General features: G+C 35.3%; 1 pseudogene; it reads left to right on the forward strand.

Moving 5' to 3' along the window:
• The first annotated feature begins 321 nt into the window (after nt 1-321).
• On the forward strand, nt 322-14,018 carry LOC130220588 (ketosamine-3-kinase-like; annotated as a pseudogene).
• The last annotated feature ends 4,656 nt before the right edge of the window (nt 14,019-18,674 follow it).

Below are 18,674 nucleotides of genomic sequence, written 5' to 3' on the forward strand. Positions count from 1 at the left end.
AGCTGCTCTCTAATGTTTGCTGGACTGCGTTTGAGCATGACACACTCTAGCTGCACTACCGAAGCCTGAAGTGTAGGCCTGTAGAAACATGCTCCCCTTCTTCAAAATTTGATGGCGTGGGAAACCTCATACACCTGTTTCCCATGACCTTACCTGCAGGATACAAGATATTTAAATGTTGATCTAACTCGCACTGTAAATGTAGAGAAGCTACCAGAACGGTTAACTTGAAATCTGATGTTATAACACTAGAACAACATGGACTTCTTCAGTGCTTGGACTATTTACTTGTACAGTTCATCACTACAATGAGGATACGTAATGGTCTGGTAAGTGTGCAAAGATTTTGAGGCCTGAAGGTTTGTATTGGTGCACAGAAGATTGAAGAAAGAGATTGTCAGGCAAGTTATGCAGAAAATGACTCCACCTTAAGGAACCTGTTTGTCACACGCTGTCGCAAGAAGTGGTGGCTCAGGTTTTGGCTCCCATGTTTCATACGAAGCCGCCCCTCCTCAAGGCACAAATTAAAAGACATTTTTGCTGCATTGTGAAATTTAATTTTGCTGCATTATCTATTGTTTCCTGGTTTTAATTCTGTAAATAACCCGATATATTGAGTTTTTTTTTTTTTTTTTTTTTTTTGTGAAATGGAAAACGTTTTCTGTTCTAAATGAAAGACTTTGGTTATTTAAGCATAGCCTGAACAGTACATGTGTGTACAACCACATGACAAGAACTTTTTTACAAGGTGTAGTCTAACAGGTGCATCTGAAAACCTGCTGATATGACATCAACAGATCAGCCTTAAGAAATGTTACAGCTTGAACATACACATGTACATATGAACAACAGGAACAAAATCTTAACGACGTTGTCAAGTCTTACCTATTGTCGGACTCTGCGTTCACGATGTTGGATGTAGTTGATGGATGTAGATCCACAGTGGTCATCCAGAAGTCTCTGAAGTGAAAGAGTTTGTCTGGCGTGCTTGTCCTCGAAATCGAGTATCTGTTCGTTTGGGTGCTCCGTCTGATTCTGATGAGTCTGATGAGTCTCTCGCTTTCTCACTTAGGTGTTGACTCTGTGGGGTGGAGTCTGTGCCCAAGCAGTAGAGCCCTGAGGCAGCATCAATGCGCCTGCTATTAGGCAAGCCCCAAGCCACGATACGTTGCTAGTTTGCTTCCCTGTCTCACCTGCTTGTGACAGTCCACATGGACTTTAAAAATCCAGACAAGACTGTTTGAGCCTTTTGTTTGCCTAAATGGTTGAATTAGCTCAGGAGTGGTGGAGTTAGGTGTGAAGCAGGTTTGAGGATGTTGTCAGAGGGGTGTGGAAATATTCAGGACAACCAGTGAGATTTGCATGTGTGCTGCGCTTGATGTGAAGTGTCTTTCAGAGTGATTATGAAAATTCTTGTTCTGAGCTTACAGTTATATATGCTGCATCTGGATCGTAGTGTGTACAAAAGGGGTTAGTTTTATTTGAAATACGTTCACATTTATTTACAATACTGTACTTGCATATACAGCATGAATCATAAACCATGAATAATGTTCATTTTAGCCCCACCTACATTTTAGGAAAATTGTTCCTTGTAATGTCTTTGCAAAAAAATGATGAGTATTTAATTTTAGTGTTTTCATGTTTGTCTACTTGTATGTACCACTTTTTATGTACCATGTTTAGTACATTCAATACATATATGTATATATGTATATGGGTTTGCTGGTTTGCATTTAGAAATACAAGTGCATCCACGTGAGAGGGATGCAGACTTGTTCTTTGCCATGTTACAGTGTTGCCGGCCAAAGAAAAATTCTTTCACTTCGTCTGGTGGCAGGGGCAGCTAGAAATGATTTCGCCAGCTTGGATAATAGAGGAAACCAGTGTTCATTACATGACCACCATTCGAGAGGGTTCCCCATGATGTTAATGTCAGAAATGTCAAAAATACTCTTGAAATTAATCCTCAGTTGTAGTTGGCTGCTTCAACCTTGGATCGTGATGATTGTTACTTTTGTCATTTTGATTTCGTTTATGGTAAATGCACGCTCGAGTAGTTGATTGTTTCTGACAGCGAGAACTAGTGGTTGAAGTAGTTTACTGCTCGACTAGTCGACTAGTCTATGCAATCCCTAATATATATAACATGGAAAACAAAAACAAAAAACCCTGAAATGGACTAAATAGACATTACAGTTACATTGGAAGGGTTAAGTCACAATTCCGTGATACTGCTGAAAATGTTGGCAAGCGTTTGGCATCACAAGAAAAAATTATATTTTAAATATACTGTGATTTGGTTACAAATTATAATGTATTTACCTTGTTTATTCTTTAAATAATCAGTTATTCCAAATTTCACAACATTTCAAATCAAATGATTATTGCATACTAATGTTTCGTCCTCATGTATCTTCCAGTGGTGCCTCTGATTCTGAAAGCTTGACATATGATGAGAAAAGGGGAGCGTGCAGCTTGGGATCGAATGTGCGAGATGCAGGCTGCTACGTGTGCTGGGCTTTCGCTCGTGCCTATGACCCAACTGAACTAAAGCCTTATGTCAACCAGATTGCCAGGTATGCACCCAATATCACCACATCAACCATTGTGCTTCACTGAAACATAATACTTCTTATTAGGCCTGTCACAATAATCAATATGTGGACTTATCGCACAACACATGGACATGGGCTCAATCTCGTTTCTCCAATAAAAATATTTTTTTTAAGTAAGTGAGGTTAAGCTGTAGAATTTGACTAGTGTGGCTGGCAACTAATCTGCAGCCCACGTACTGAGGGTTGTCTGTTTTTTAGTCAGTAAGCCCCACGATATGTGGTAAGAAAAATTGACCTTTTTCTCCACACTGCTTGTTAGCTATAAGCAAAAAAATCCCTCTCTGCTGTCAAAGCGGATTATATTTAAAAGAAAGCTTTTTTTTTTCATCCCAACATTTGGTATTCTTTTTCACTTCTTGAACATCTGCGGAAGTTGGATTTTAGGGAAGTTAGGGCTAGGATTATAAATGTGCAAGAATGCTCAACAGCCACTTCTCATACCTGTTTGCCCGCCTGTAGTTATTTACCGCTTAAAACCAGTTTATACACCTCTCACAGCTCACAACCTCTCCCTGCTGAGGAAGTACAGCTAGAACATTAGACCATTAACTGTAATGTACATTTAAGTTGTGCCTATACTGTAATTTTGTGCTTGGACAGACCTGAAAGAAGTTGATTATACAAGCAGAAATGACAAAGCTTTAGTGCTTGATGAGTGACTTTTTTTTTTTTTTACAAATTAAGCACAAGCAGTTCATGATTTCATTCTCATGCCAACACCATCTTTGCAATCCCTGAAATAAAGTCAATGATAACAAGCTTTAAAATTTAATGTAATTTGATTTTATTTGAACTGTTGTAGACGACTAATGTTTACAACAAGTGTTACGAACCTAAAATACACATGCCTGCCAAATGTTTAAAATGTATAATGACTGCGTCCAAAATCACATACAGTATAGTACTAGGGCTGGGCGATACAGCAAAAAATAAATAAATAAAAATATATAATATATTATATATATATATATATATATATATATATATATATATATATCATATAATCTTTTTATATCATTCAGTATTTTTGTTTCAATCCAGGAATATTAAGATTTTTTATTTATTTAACCACTTCATTTTAATTTGCCAACATTACTAAGGCAAATAGTCAAAAAAAAAAAAAAACGTCTCTTATGTCTTAAAATAAAATAAACACAAGTGTTCAAGAGACCTTAAACTTGACAAATTAAATGTTACAAAGTGTGTGCAATGGTAAAGTGTAAATGCTGAACAATCAAAGCAAAACTTTAAGGTGTGAATAATAATGATACAGTAAACCTCAAACTCTGTCAAAACACAGATTATGATAATCAAACCTGAGCTTTCAAGTGAAGGAACCAACCATCATTGTTCAAATACATATTGCAGCATTACAAATTGTGAAGTTGAGTGACTACATTACCTCAATGCTAAAAAAATCTTTCAGATGAGGTGCTAGTGGCTGGGATCCACAAGAAAAGAAACCAAAAAGCCACTCTGGCGACATCCCTTACATTCTTTTTTTTATTTACAATCTCCTCACTGCTGCTAGTCACGACACTATTTTTCACGTGTGTTATTCTGACCTGAAGTGGCGATGGCGACACCCAACCTGAGTCCGTTTACATATTGTGTCTAAAAGCATGTGAAAAGTGCGAGGCCGTGGTTTCCTCCACCATTTTCAATGCGCTTTGTGCTCGTGCTCCCCTGGCGTTAGGGGTTCCATTTCTCAGACGATGACAATATTAATTTAATAATAAACTTTTTATGTTGGCAGGTAATTATAGATTATCTGCTAAGGGTCTGCAAATGAAAACTCGCTTTTGGCCAAATTGAGTACAGCGCATGAAATGGAAAAATTAAATTAAAATAATTTTACTTCTGCGTTTGTCTTTTATGCTGCATTTACACTGCATGGTTCAAGTAACCCAAATAACTCCATTTGTTTGTATCCCCGTGTGGCACAGATCGGATGTGGCCCACCATACTGTACATGTAAGCAGGACAAAAAAATCACATTGGTTTCCGATTTACTCAGATCAGATTCAGGACTTGTTCATGGTGGAAATTTATCTGATATGAATCAGATACGTGCCCTTGCGTTTGCAATGTAAGCAGGTATATCTGATTTTCTCGTCAATGCGAGTCACCTATCATTAAAAATGGTGTGTAAACTCTGATGTTTTCATTTCCCAAACTTTAAATCTCATATAGAAGGACAACAAAAAAGCTTTTCAATTGCCATGTAGCACAAGTTAATTCCTTTAAGCACGTTAACAAGAAAGAAAGCATGTGCAAGCACAAAATCTGCTGTGTTGGCAAAATAAACTAATAAAAACCATTGCATACATAAAGTGCATATATTATGTCATGGACATGACATTAAAATGCTACTGGTTTCAAAAAGCCTAGATTAAACAAATATGGCCAAATGAGAACTTTCTATAGCAAAACAACTTGTTAAAGAAAATAAAACATGAAACCCTGCAAACAGATTAAATTCAGAAATGGAGAAATTAGAAAAAAAAATGGAGAAAAATTAACTTTTCATTTCTGGGATGTTGCATCTTTGTGTGTGCAGTATAAATGCAGAAATTAGATAGGAGTCACTTTTAAAAGGTATATGCGGGTCATCCAAAAAAATCTGAATTATTCATCAAGATCTAAAGTGTAAATGCAGCTTTAGTCAGAGAACAAAACCTGTTCTTGATTTATCATCACCCGTTACGACATGCAGAGACCAGAAAGCAAGTTAAGAAAGTTTCTCCTTTTAAGATGTTTTCGTATGAAAAAAATGCTTCCGAAATTTTATGATTTGACAATACAAGATTTATAAATGTTTACCATTATAAGTATATCTCAGATATGTGAAATGCTCTTTACATGAAAAGATTAAAGACTTGATGACTTTAAACTGGAATGAAATAGAGCTGTGGAAATCATTGTTATAATTATTATATTCTGAGTGTGGATGAAAGAAAATGTATATTGTGATCAGTTTTGGCCATATCATCCAGCCCTAACTACACCAACTTTACTTTTGATTCACATGGCAATTGCAATAACGTGCCACTGAGTGCTGCTTAGTTATTGGCATCTGCAAGCATTATTAAATGAGTTCAGGAATTGAATTAGTGAAGAGATGAAGGTAGATGTATGCAGATATGCAATCAGTATGTTATAATAATGACCATGCACAATATTAAGATGTGGGCACTAAACTTTTAAATGATACATCATTTGCCTTTAAAAATATATTGATTGTTGTCTTGGCAGTGCTTGTTCATCACCTTGCCAAAAGCCTTGACTCCAATAAAACCGCATGCATTTTTGTGAGAGATGCCTTTTAAAAACCAAAGCCAAAACCGGAACTAATCAAAGAAAAAAGATCACAGTTCCAAAAAAGGGCGGCATAGTGACACAGTGGTAGGCACTGTCACTCACAGCAAGAAAGTTCTGGCTGGGCCAGTTGGCGTTTCTGTGTGGAGTTTGCGTGGGTTTGCTCCAGGTGCTCCGGTTTCCCCCACAGCCCAAAGACATGCACTATAGGTGAATTGAATAAACTAAATTGGCCGTAGTGTATGTTTGTGTGAGTGTGTATGGGTGATTCCTAATACTGGGTTGCAGCTGAAAGACGCTGCGTAAAATATATGCTGGATAGTTGGGGGTTCATTTCGCGTTGTGACCTCTAAAATAGAGGCAAGCTGAAGGAAAATGGATAAATGACAGTCTAAATATTAGTAAACCCAAAATTAGTAAGTTTGAGAAAAATATTAAATGCAATTTTAATAACAGTGTAGGGGATCAACCTATGTTAAAAGATTGATCAGGGATTTATTAGCTCATTTCAAGGATCTTGAAGATTCAAATCACTTGATTCTGATAATCTATTGAGAATTAGTTGGCATGTACTGTAGATGCAATGTAATTTAAATTCAACAAACGGACCATCAAAATAAAGTGTGACAAAAATCTTATAGAACTTAACCAAACAGAAAGTCCTTGACTCACCCAAATGATTACAAACAAGAAATCAAACAAATAACAGACAGTCTCCCTCATCATGAACCCATATATACAGATGGATTGAAAACAGATAAAGGAGTAACTGCAGCAGTAGTTTTTAAAGATGAGGTTTTGGATTCCAGGAGAAAGCTAATTTTACACAGCAGAAGCTTACGCAATAAATATGACGTTAGAACAAATGGAAAGGACACAGTACCATAACTTTTTAATCTGCAGATTCTAAATCTTCAAGCACTTGAAGCTTCAAAGTGTGATCACCCCATAATTTCCATGATTGTAAAGAAAATGAAAACGCTGGAAAATAAGAAGTTCAACATTATCTTCTGTTGGATTCCAGGCCATATGGGACTACATGGAAATGAACTGGCAGATGAAGCAGCAAAACAGGCTATCTCCTTGAATGTGACAGAATGTTTAACTCCTCCTGAGGACTTGAAACCCACAATTACATGAAATTAACCTGAAAATAAATAAAACACTAAGAAAATTATAATTTTGAGACCAGGCATGATCAAACTGTCAATACTACAGTAGATGTCGAATTGGACATTCTAGGTTGACTCATTTGTATCTACTCAATAACGAAGACCCACCTAAATGTAATTACTGCCAGGCTGCTCTTACTATCAAACAGATTCTGTTGGAATGTGGAAGTTTGAATACAATTAGACACAATTTTTATAAGGAGAGTACTGTGATGGACATTTTTAAAAAGGTACCAACAGGAAGAAAAAAAATTATTTATCAAACATTGAACTGAAAAATCATATTTAACTTTGGATATATTTTGTGTGTGAATTGTATTTATTTTATTTATATATTTATTTAAGTAACTTTTTATTGTAATACAAAATTGTTTTTATCATGTAGTATTTTTATGTACTGTATATCCATCTTGCCACGAAATAGCCATAAGTTGCTGATGTGGCAAATAAATAAATAAATGTGACCAAAATAAGGTGCTGGATTCAGTTTAGCTCAAAGCTTGCACCTGTATTTAGCTTAAAAAATTTGCTTTTTAAAATATTTAATGTTTATGTATGTAGATACTCATCAAAATTGGGGGAACAGCTGGCTGACCTGCATCTTTACAACAAGAGACAGATGGAGAAACAAAGGAAGGAGCAGCAGACTGTTGGTAATGCTATTTTGTTATTTGTAGGCATTTCTTAGTACACTTCTCAGTGATATAATTATTCACTATCATTTTTGTATTAACTAAGGAAAGTCTGAAGTTGTAGCAGTCAACAAGTTTGGATTTGAGGTGGCTACATGCTGTGGTTATATCCCTCAGGTCAGCCCATATCATAATTTAAAGAAACATTCCCCTCTTTTTATTTGCAGATAGACTTATTTTAGAAGTACCTTAGAGTTATAAACTTGTGTTGTACCTTTTTTTATTCATTCAGTTGATCTCTGGGTCTGGCCGGAGCACTTTTAACTTAGCTTAGTTATAGTTCTTGAAAAGTATAGTATAGTATAAGTATAGTTCTTGAAAAGTATATATATATATATATATATATATATATATATATATATATATATATATATATATATATATATATAATATATATATATATATATGTAAATGTGTAGTTCCTACAGCAGTCAGTCGTAGTACACAACGTAACTACCAAAGAGTCAAGTTTTTAATAGGTAAATTATCAAAATCTTTTTTGGATTTTTTTTTTTGGAGTGAGATCCTAATGGTCTAATCTAATTGAATGATCTATGGTAAAATAAGCTATAAATGCCCTGCTAAAAAATCCAGCTTAAACCAGCCTAGGCTGGTTGGCTGGTTTTAGCTGGTTGACCAGCCTGGTTTTAGAGGGGTTTTGGCCATTTCCACCCTGATCTTAGCTGGTCAGGCTGGAAAATGACCAGTTAAAACCAGCTTGACCAGCCTGGTTTAAGCTGGACATAGCTGGTTTTGGCTGGGCTCCCAGCCTGGCTAGGCTGGTCAAGTTGGTTTTAGCTGGTCATTTTCCAGCCTGACCAGCTAAGACCAGGGTGGAAATGGCCAAAACCCCTCTAAAACCAGGCTGATTGACCAGCTAAAACCAGCCAACCAGCCTAGGCTGGTTTAAGCTGTTTTTTCAGTAGGGTGCTCCTCCCAGACCAGGAGACCAACTGGATGGATTCAAAAATGGTAAAACTGAACTGTTTAACTATAGGTGACTTGTAAAATGAGCCTCTTCCCAAAAAGTGGAGTGTTCCTTTAAACAAATGCAGTGTGATTTTATATTGATGTTTGCAGTGAGCGGTTTTGATCCATCTACTGGTTTTCAGGTGAATGATTGGCAGGAGGATTGGGTGTCCTTTTACTCCCAGCAGAGGCTGCAGCATCAGCTGGGTTTGGTGGAGCAGTCATATGGAGACCGAGAGGCCAGAGAACTGTGGGCCAAACTCCAAGTAAACCAGATTAATAATGAACATACACACACATTTGTATCTAGTTTTCAATGAAAACACGCATGGATAAAACTTTGGATTAAAAAAATAATAATTATAATCATTGATATATATATTACACAAGCATAGCAAGTCGACGTAAAACCCAAATGTAAACTTTTTTACATGTTTCGCTTTGTGAAATACCTTCGTTTTTGTAATCACCAAAGGGGATTGTTCAAGGAAAGTCTGGAGAAAGGGTAAACAAAATGTATATAATTCAATAAATAAGATTTATATAGATGTTATAAACTAATAAATGTTAAAAACTAAATAAATAAACTAGAAGACTAGCACAAATTTATGTAAAATAAAAAGATGAAAGCCAGCGACCTTCTTGCTTTTGGCGAAGCGCTACCCACCATAAAATATCAGATTCAAAGAAATGATTCAGTAAATAAGCAACACAAAATGTAATAAATTAGTTAATTTTAATTAAAATGTAAATAATAAAAAATAAATAGATAATATAAATAAAAAAATACAAATTAGATAAAAACAAAACATAAATACAATTCTAAAAGCCATAAAAATGTCAGGTAAATAAAAGAATTTTAACCAAATAATTATTTTTAACAAATCATCTCAAATTAGCTTACTTTCCAACATTTCCACTCCAATCATCAGACGTTTTTCTAGTATAAAATGAGCACTTTTCCAAATCCAGTCAGTTACTACTTAAAATCCCAAATCAGTCTAAAACCACATGAATTATGCAATGATGCTTAATAATACAATTAAAAAAATATTATTAATTGACAAGAATTTAGTCTTTATTAAAAATCTAAAATGTCAATAGTTTCACATTCTTATGTTTTTTTTTTTTCTGGGAACATAAAAGAAGATAGGATATTTGGCAACCATACAGATTTGCTTCCATTTGAATCTTTTTTGGCTGCATTTACACTGCAGATCTTGATGGTCAATTCAGATTTTTTTTGGATTGTATCTGATTTTTTTGACGGCCCACTTACATCATCATTTAAAAGTGACTCGTATCCGATTGACTGCATTTACACAGCACAATGCAAAGGTGCAATAACCAGGAAAAAAATAGCAGGCGCTGACTGACCGCTGATAATTAAAGTGTGCTCTTTTCTTCATTCCTGTATTTAACTTGTTTGCAGGGTTTCATTTTTTTATTATTCTTTTTGACATTTTGCTATAGTTTATGGCAAAAAACTTCTAAGATTTTTTTTTAAACCAGTAGGAATCTTAATGTCATTTCCATTACGTGATTTATGTAGGTGATGTATGCAACAGTTTTAGTTTATATTGTTACGTGGCGTATATTGCGCTCTCTCTCATTCTCTCTTCTTTCTTTTGTTGACACGCTTAAATACTCGTGTTATATGTAGGCATGGGCCGGTATAAGATTCTGATGGTATGACAACCTTGGATAAAAATATCACAGTATCACTATATTGTGAATACTGCTCTAACATATCTTCTTTTTAAATGTCTGGGTAAAAAACAAAACTTTTTTCCCCTTTAAAAACAATATATTTATTTTTTTAAAGATTTAATATGTTTTGAGCAGTAAAACAAACTGAAAAATGTGAATAAAAAATTTACACATACCTTAGGAATGATATTACAGGAAATTTTGCGGTTTTAAAACCTTGACTTTTCTAACCGCGGTATACCTTGAAAACAGTTATTGACCCATGCCTAGCTATATGACAATATAAAAGCTTTTTTGTTTAGTATACGACATTTAAGATTTAGGACTCATTCGCTACGTTTTTAATGACGCCCGACTCGCATTTACTGGTGAAAATCTGATCTATCTGCTTACACTGCAGACACGAGGGCACAGATCCGATTCATATTGAATAAATTTCCACATATGAACAAGGCCTGAATCTGATCTGAATCCATATGATTTTTTCCTGCTTGCACGTACATGGGCCATATTCGATCTGTGCCACATGGGAGAAAAAAATCGGAATTGGGTCACTTAACCCATGCAGTGTAAATGCAGCCTAAAGGCTGTGCACTAGTGGTGGGCAAAGCGAGGCTTCATGAAACACTGAAACAGTTGAAGCAAATGTGTCGAAGCTTCGAAATGTTTCGAAACCCCACTCTACGGTGACACCTAGTGGTCATTTTTTTATGTATTGCACTGGAACAGCTTCAGCAAAGAACAATTGAGCAGATTGAGGTATTAAACCCCACTTTGTAAGAATGACCCCTCAAGTGATATAGTGGAGTGGTTAGGGTTTCCTGACTACCATAAGGGATTGTTGGTTCGAATCCTGGCTGATATAGCTGTTTTGAATGCTTTAATATCAGTTTGAGATTCTTTGTTCGTGCATCGTTCTGTTTTCAACATTGGTCTGACATCCGAAAAAAACACTTTGTGAATAAATATGGCTTGTTTTGGTCATAAAACAGGCTGTTGATAGATCAGATACAGTTGTGGACAGAAGTTAACAAGAATTATTTATATTATTCATTAAATTTCCCATTTATTGTATTTTATGAACGTCTACCCCAACCCTAAACCCAACCATCACAGTACTGTAAAAATATTAATTATTGTTTTACAGTTAAAAATGATGCTCTAAATTGATTGCGTATCTGCAACTGTATCCTATTTAGACTACACCATAACAGTAACATGATTAAAATACATAAAATCATGATTTTGGAGTATTCGTACAAGTCGGGAATCGAACCCAAAAGTCACTTGAAGCCTGTAACAACACGCACATGGACGGTCCACTAGGCCATACAAGACAGAAATTTTCAACTGACTCTGTCAGTCAAATGCAGATTCTCCAGGTCTCGAAACGCTTCTGAACTGATCAATGCTTTGAATTGCTTTAGTCACGTGACCAGGTGTTTTCGAAACACTTTAGTCATGTGACCTGGGTTGTTTCGGATCATGCTTCGGTACAGTGTTTCGAAACACTTGCGCTTCGGGATCTCGACACTGTGTCGAGACGTCAGTTTCACGTCAGCCATCCCTACTGTGCACACCGGGACGCATTTTGCTTGCGTTTTCTGTCAATGTTTAATGCCTCGTGACTAAATAAAGGGCGCCAATGTGTCGTGCACACCAACACTGTTGAATTCATTGTTAAAGAAATGCCTCATGATTGTTTTTTTTTGTTTTGACTCCCCGCGCCAAAACCTTCTCCACCATTCAGATCGGCACTTTCGTTCATGTGCACGGAGCTGCTGAAGTTACAGTAAACAGCCCTTGGAGGCGCTCAAGTGCAAAACTGTCAATGCAAGCGCACATTGAAGAAGATACCCAGAGGCGATATGAACGTGGAGCTGCTTATTGCTCTGGTTGAACAGTAATCATTTCTTCATTGCTAGAGCTGGAGCTGCTTAAACCCTCCATAACAACAAGCTTGTCTACTTTGTCTTCTTTTTCTGTGATACAAGCGGGTTGTCGGAAGTTTAAAGTTGTGTAGCGCTATCTTACTTCAAGGAGTGATTTAGCATACTCTTCTGCTCGACGGCAGTTAAAAATCGTTTGGGTTTGAATGCAGAAATACTTCTCGAAAAATGCTGACGATAAGCGTAAACGAAAAGCTTTTAACTCGCGTTTTCCGTCAACGTTTTAACGCCTCGTGATTAATAAAGGGCGCAAATGTGGTCGTGCACACCAATGCGCCAGGCGTAAAAGTGTAATTTTTTAAAGAAACGCCTCATACGCGCCGCGTCAAAACCTTCACCAATCAGATTGGCTCTTTTGTTTACGTGCATGGAGCTGCTGAAGTTTTGGTAAACAGCACCTGGAGGCGCTCAAGTGCAAAATTGTCAATGCGAGTGCACATTGCACTGGTGAACAATAATCATTTCCTTATCGCTAGAGCTGGAGCTGCTACTTGAACCATCCATGCTTGTTTGAATCGCCAGTAACTTTAACAACAAGCGTGTCAACTTTTTGCCTTCTTCTTCTGTGTTACAAAGCGGGTGTCAGACGTTGTGTAGCGCCATATAACGTCAAGGAGTGATTAGCAAACTCTTCTGCACGACGGCCATTAAAAAATATCGCTTGGGTTTGAATCTTAAAAAATGTATCAAAAAACGCTGATGATAAATGCAAACGAAAGCGTCCCGGTGTGTACGAGACTTTAGATTGTTTAAATCATCCTTGAAAACACACTACTTTATCCTCGCCTATTCGTGAGATGTGGTATTTTTGGTTTGTTTTATGATTCTAGATATTTTAATGTTTTGAATGTTCTAACTGTTTTATATCTGTATCTTTTTTGTTTAAAGCGATTGGAGAATTAAGTTTTAAAGGCGCTATATACAAATCTATTTTTATTATTATTATTGTGTGCACATAAATTATAATAAAGTCTTGTGGAGAGGAAAAGTGGAAAAGAACAGTCTTTGGTTAGCCACTTGTCTTCTCTTGTGTAAAAGAAACACACACACACACTGTTTGGATTTGCCTGAAGACACTTTAAGTAATATAGTCAGCAAGCCAGTGTTTAATGCTGCATGTGTATATGGCACACAAATCTCTCTTTTTCTCTTTGTTTAGCTGAAGATTCCTCTGCTATTTACAGACGTAGAGCTGGTTCCTGCTCTGCTGCATGGAGATCTGTGGGGAGGAGGAAACGGTAGCCGAATGCACTGATGGTCCCGTCATCTTTGACCCCGCCTCATTTTATGGCCATTCGGAGTACGAGCTGGCTATTGCCGGCATGTTTGGTGGTTTTGGGAGCTCGTTTTACAATGCCTACCACGAGAAGATCCCCAAGACCGCTGGCTTGCAAAGAGGCATCAGCTATATCAGCTGTTTCACTATCTGAATCACTGGAATCATTTTGGTGGAGGCTACAGGGGGTCTTCTCTACGCATTATGAAGGATCTAACAAAGTAGATTCTAACAGCGTGATTCAATAACAGATCACCTTAAGTCTTCATTAATAAAGGTGGATGTTAAATTAAGCCACACACTGTGAGCATGACCAACAGAATTTTAATATAGCTTCACCAGTCTAATGAAAATGCATTGACATGGTGAGGAACTCTAAAGTCTTAAAGGGATAGTTTCACCAAACTTGACAATTTACAGTTAATTTACTCACTGTCAAGCCTTTTTTTTTGCTTCAGTAGAACATTAATGAATATTTTTAGCTGAATCTGTGGTTTTGGTGATTTTGTATTATGCAAGTCAGCCTGTTTTTGAGATTAAATATAGACCTTTTTCATAGAAAGCACAATGAATCATTATGCTTTGCATGTACACTTAAGGATGCCCCGGACATCCGTTTGGGAGCTTGATGCATATAAAGAATCCATTTGGACAGTTTTGAAATGATGGTTTTAATCATTTTTACTTGCTTTTAACGTCTTCGGAGAAATACTGCTTATCAGCGCCACCTCCTGAATTGATTATTTAAAATATGTGATGTTATGGGAATGGAAAACAAGTGCTATGAACTACTTACTGTCTTTTACCCTCAGAGCATTGACATTGCTAAAGTGAGCAATTTATTTCTTGTACACTTTTTTATCCAATATATAACCAACCAAAATAAATGTAATTCCCCAAACTGTTTGACACACAAGCTATCCAACTTTACTAACGTAGTGAAAATGGACAATTAAATTACAGAAAAAACATAAATCATGGTAAATACACAATGCAAACTAATTAACTGGAATATAAACTGCTCCCGATTAATAAAATCAACATGCAAATCAGCCAGCATAGTATCAGTAAGGTACATTTATTGGTAATTTTAAAAAATTGGATGGGTTACATATATTGGCATGGGCTGGCATAAGATTCTGATGGTATGATAACATTGGAAAAAAATATTATGGTTTCATGGTATTACAATATTAGGCAATTAGTGCTCTGAAATATGTTCTTTTTAAATGTATGGGTAAAAAAACAGCATTTTTCCCCATTTAATACAATACATTTTACATTAAGTAACATTTACAATATTTTGGAACGGCAGCTTTGATGAGGGGGCTCCTTTTCTGCTGGATGTACTGTTGCCCTAAAACAACTAAATAAAATTAGTCATAAAAGAACAACAACTTACATATACCGTAAAAACAGTAACAAAACATTTTTGTGATTTTAAAACTTTTCCAAATCATGTTACACCTTGAAACCGGTTATCATTCCATGCCTAGTTACAAACCTATGGAGTTATGCCAGTAATATGGGTTGCTCTTTATAATGCAGTGATGTATTGATGTGTGCATGCTCTTCAAGAGCCTGCTGAGCACAGTATGACAGCTGACAGGTCAGAAGTGTTGACACTGTATTTCAACATTGTATCTAAAGGCAGACACTAAATTAGGTGAATGATTTTTCTCTTGTACTTGAAAAACCGCTTTAAGTGTTCATTACAAAAAGAACCCACCTGTAACCCACTCAAAACAGTATAGTCACTCACTTTTAGATTGAGAACCACCAGTTGAGAAATGCTGCTCAAGGTGATGACGATTCTAAACAAAGTTTGAAGCATTCCTACTGGAAAGCGCTTGTGTCACCCATAGACTGGTGTCACCCTCCACACAGCAGTGAAGACAAAGGTCTCTAAACGCATTTAAGCAATTCCAAATTAATCCCAGGGCTCCTGATGATACGCTGAGGTCTTGTGAAGCACAGTAAATTGGTCTTTATGGGAAATGAAACAATATTTACAATATTATTAGCTTTAATCCACAGTGAGCAAATTGCATTTGATGGTGTATGCATGAGACAAAACTATTTATAAGGGTTTATACCTGAGAATGCCCAAGACGTGGCTACTGATAATAAATATGCTCACACTCAAAAAATGATTTTCAAATAACTGACTTGTTTAAAATGAGGCCACTATTTGTTAAATCCACAATTTGCTAAGTTAACTTAATCGATTGGTGTTGGGACAACATAAATTAATTGTGTAGAACCCTGCATTTTTTTATGATAACAGAACTCAAGTCTAGCCCTTGGTCACACAATAATATTGCAAATATTGTTTGATTTTTTTCCACAGGCTGATCGTTTTGCTTCATATTGTAAGACCTCAGTGTGTCAATTTAACCAATGGGGATTCATTTGGATTGGTTTATTTTTAATATCAAACATTGCTGACCATTGACTTGCATTATACAAATCACAGAGGACTGGATTCAGATAAAAAATCTTTAAACTACATCTTGGATGATCTAGGGTGAGTTAATTTACATAAATTTGTCATTTTGGGGTGAACTATCCATTTGAAAATATTTGCACAGAAAAAAGTGGATAAATTGTATTTTATGGCTAATTGCCAAACGATGTTGTTGCATCATTCCATTTTAAGGATTGCACTTTAAAGGTGTACTAAGTGAATTTTGAAATGTCCCAAAATACACTTGCAGCAAATCAGCAGTAAGGGGCATGTTCAGTAACAATTGATATCAAATAGGGGCTGGTTCCTGTTGCTTAGTAGGTGTTTGCTTTGGAGCTTTCAAATAAACAATATTTTTTGTCTAGAATTGGTTAGTGTGCCCTTAACTAAACTACATATGCTTTTGAAGAAAGCGTTTTTTTCTTCTTCAGATTTACTGATTGAAAATGTGTGCACCGAGTAGTAGCATTATATGATAACAGAAAGTTGTTTAACTTCTGTATTACTAATTTTTAGCATAGTGATGCTGATGAAACAACTGAATATGGTTTATTGAGCTGGTGATGTCATGTAACTTTTCAGTTTGCAGGGAGTCTCACGCATACAGTATATTATGTATGGATATTCAAATAAAAAGTTTTTTTAAAATTATGTTGTTTGTCATGTGGTTGCAGAAACTATGTTTGCGTTTACAAGTATGGACCTGAGGCTGTTGCACAAAGCTGGTTTGGGTTTTAACAAGTGTTACGACCCTAGTCGAAGTGGCAAGGACATAAAATCACAAGTTTGCAGTTAGTTTGAGCAAATCCAGTCTTCAGGCTACAAAAGGAGGTTGGTATAATTGGGTTTTGTCACCACAGTAACTTGAGATGCCAACTTACCTGTTCAGGAGCAGATTTTATTTTGGGTTAGAGATTGCGAAAACAAAACAAACAATCAGCTGTCAGTAAGTGACCCACATGATGCAACATTTTTTTTTTTTTTTGCTCAAATTAGTTTTTTTATTACTAATTGTTTTTTAGTCAATAGTTTTTTCTTTTGCTTATTATGCAATTATGTAATGATGTCCAATATAATTATATATGATAATTTAAATTATGTTTCCAAATACTTTCCAATTGTCAAATATATATATTATATATATATATAGATATATTATATATATATATATATATATATATATATATATATATATATATATATATATATATATATATATATGAGAGTTAAGATGCAATAACCTACGAAATGCCATCTGAAATTTTTCTCTAAATGGCTTTTTATCCGGGCTCCTGTGTGCCATGTTCAGTAATATCACTTTTTATGGCAACGAAATAAGTGTTTTTCCTGTTCTTTAAAGTGAAATATCTCAACATAAGGTGGTAAGAAAAAAATATTCATTTTCTCTGGAAATTTCAGATGGCAATAGAGGTTTTTGCAATCTCAATTTTGTTGGTTCGTCCTGCCACATTTTAGCTCCAACCCTAATCAAACACACCTGAACACGCTAATCACGGTCTTACTAGGTATATTTAAAACACCCAGGCAGCTGTGTTGAGGCAAGTTGGAGCTAAAACCTGCAGGGACACCGGCCCTCCCTGAACCGAGATTGGTGACCCTGACTCTAAATGATCTAAATTCTTCATATATATACTGTGTGTGTGTGTTGTATATAATATATATATATATATATATATATATATCTATATATATATATATATATATATATATATATATATATATATATTAGTCCCTTTATTAATCTGGAATGGACCGCCAACTTATCCAGCATATGTTATACGCAGTGGATGCCCCTTCCAGCCGCACCCCATCACTGGGAAACATCCATACACATTCATTCCCAAACATACACTATGGACAGTTCAGTTAAATATAGTTGAAGTCAGAATAATTAGCCCCCTCTTTGTTTTTTTTTGTTTTTTTTATATATTTCCCAAATTATGTTTAACAGAGCAATGGCAATTTTTTACAGTTTGTCTTATAATATTGTTATTTTTGGAGAAAGTCTTTTTTGTCTTAGAATAAAAGCAGGGTATTATTTTAAAAAAAAAAAACACATTTTATGTCAAAATTATTAGCGCCTTTAAACTATATATTTTTTTCAGTATAGTCTACAGAACAGACCAGCGTGTATACAATAACTTGCCTAATTACACTATCCTAGTTAACGTAATTAACCTTTAAGCCTTTAAATGTCACTTTACGCTTTATAGAAGTATATTGAAAAATATCTAGTAAACATATTATTTACTGTCATCATGAGAAAGATAAAATACATCTGTTATTAGAAATGAGTTATTAAAACTATTGTGATTAGAGTGTTGAAAAAATCTAAAAAAACAAAGGAAAAAAAAAACATATATATATATATATATATATATATATATATATATATATATATATATATATATATATATATATATATATATATATATATATATATATCAACTTTATATGTCCTGTAATTTTTTAATGAAACAAT

Source organism: Danio aesculapii, chromosome 3 (assembly GCF_903798145.1).
Source record: "Danio aesculapii chromosome 3, fDanAes4.1, whole genome shotgun sequence".
Classification (NCBI taxonomy): Eukaryota; Metazoa; Chordata; class Actinopteri; order Cypriniformes; family Danionidae; genus Danio; species Danio aesculapii.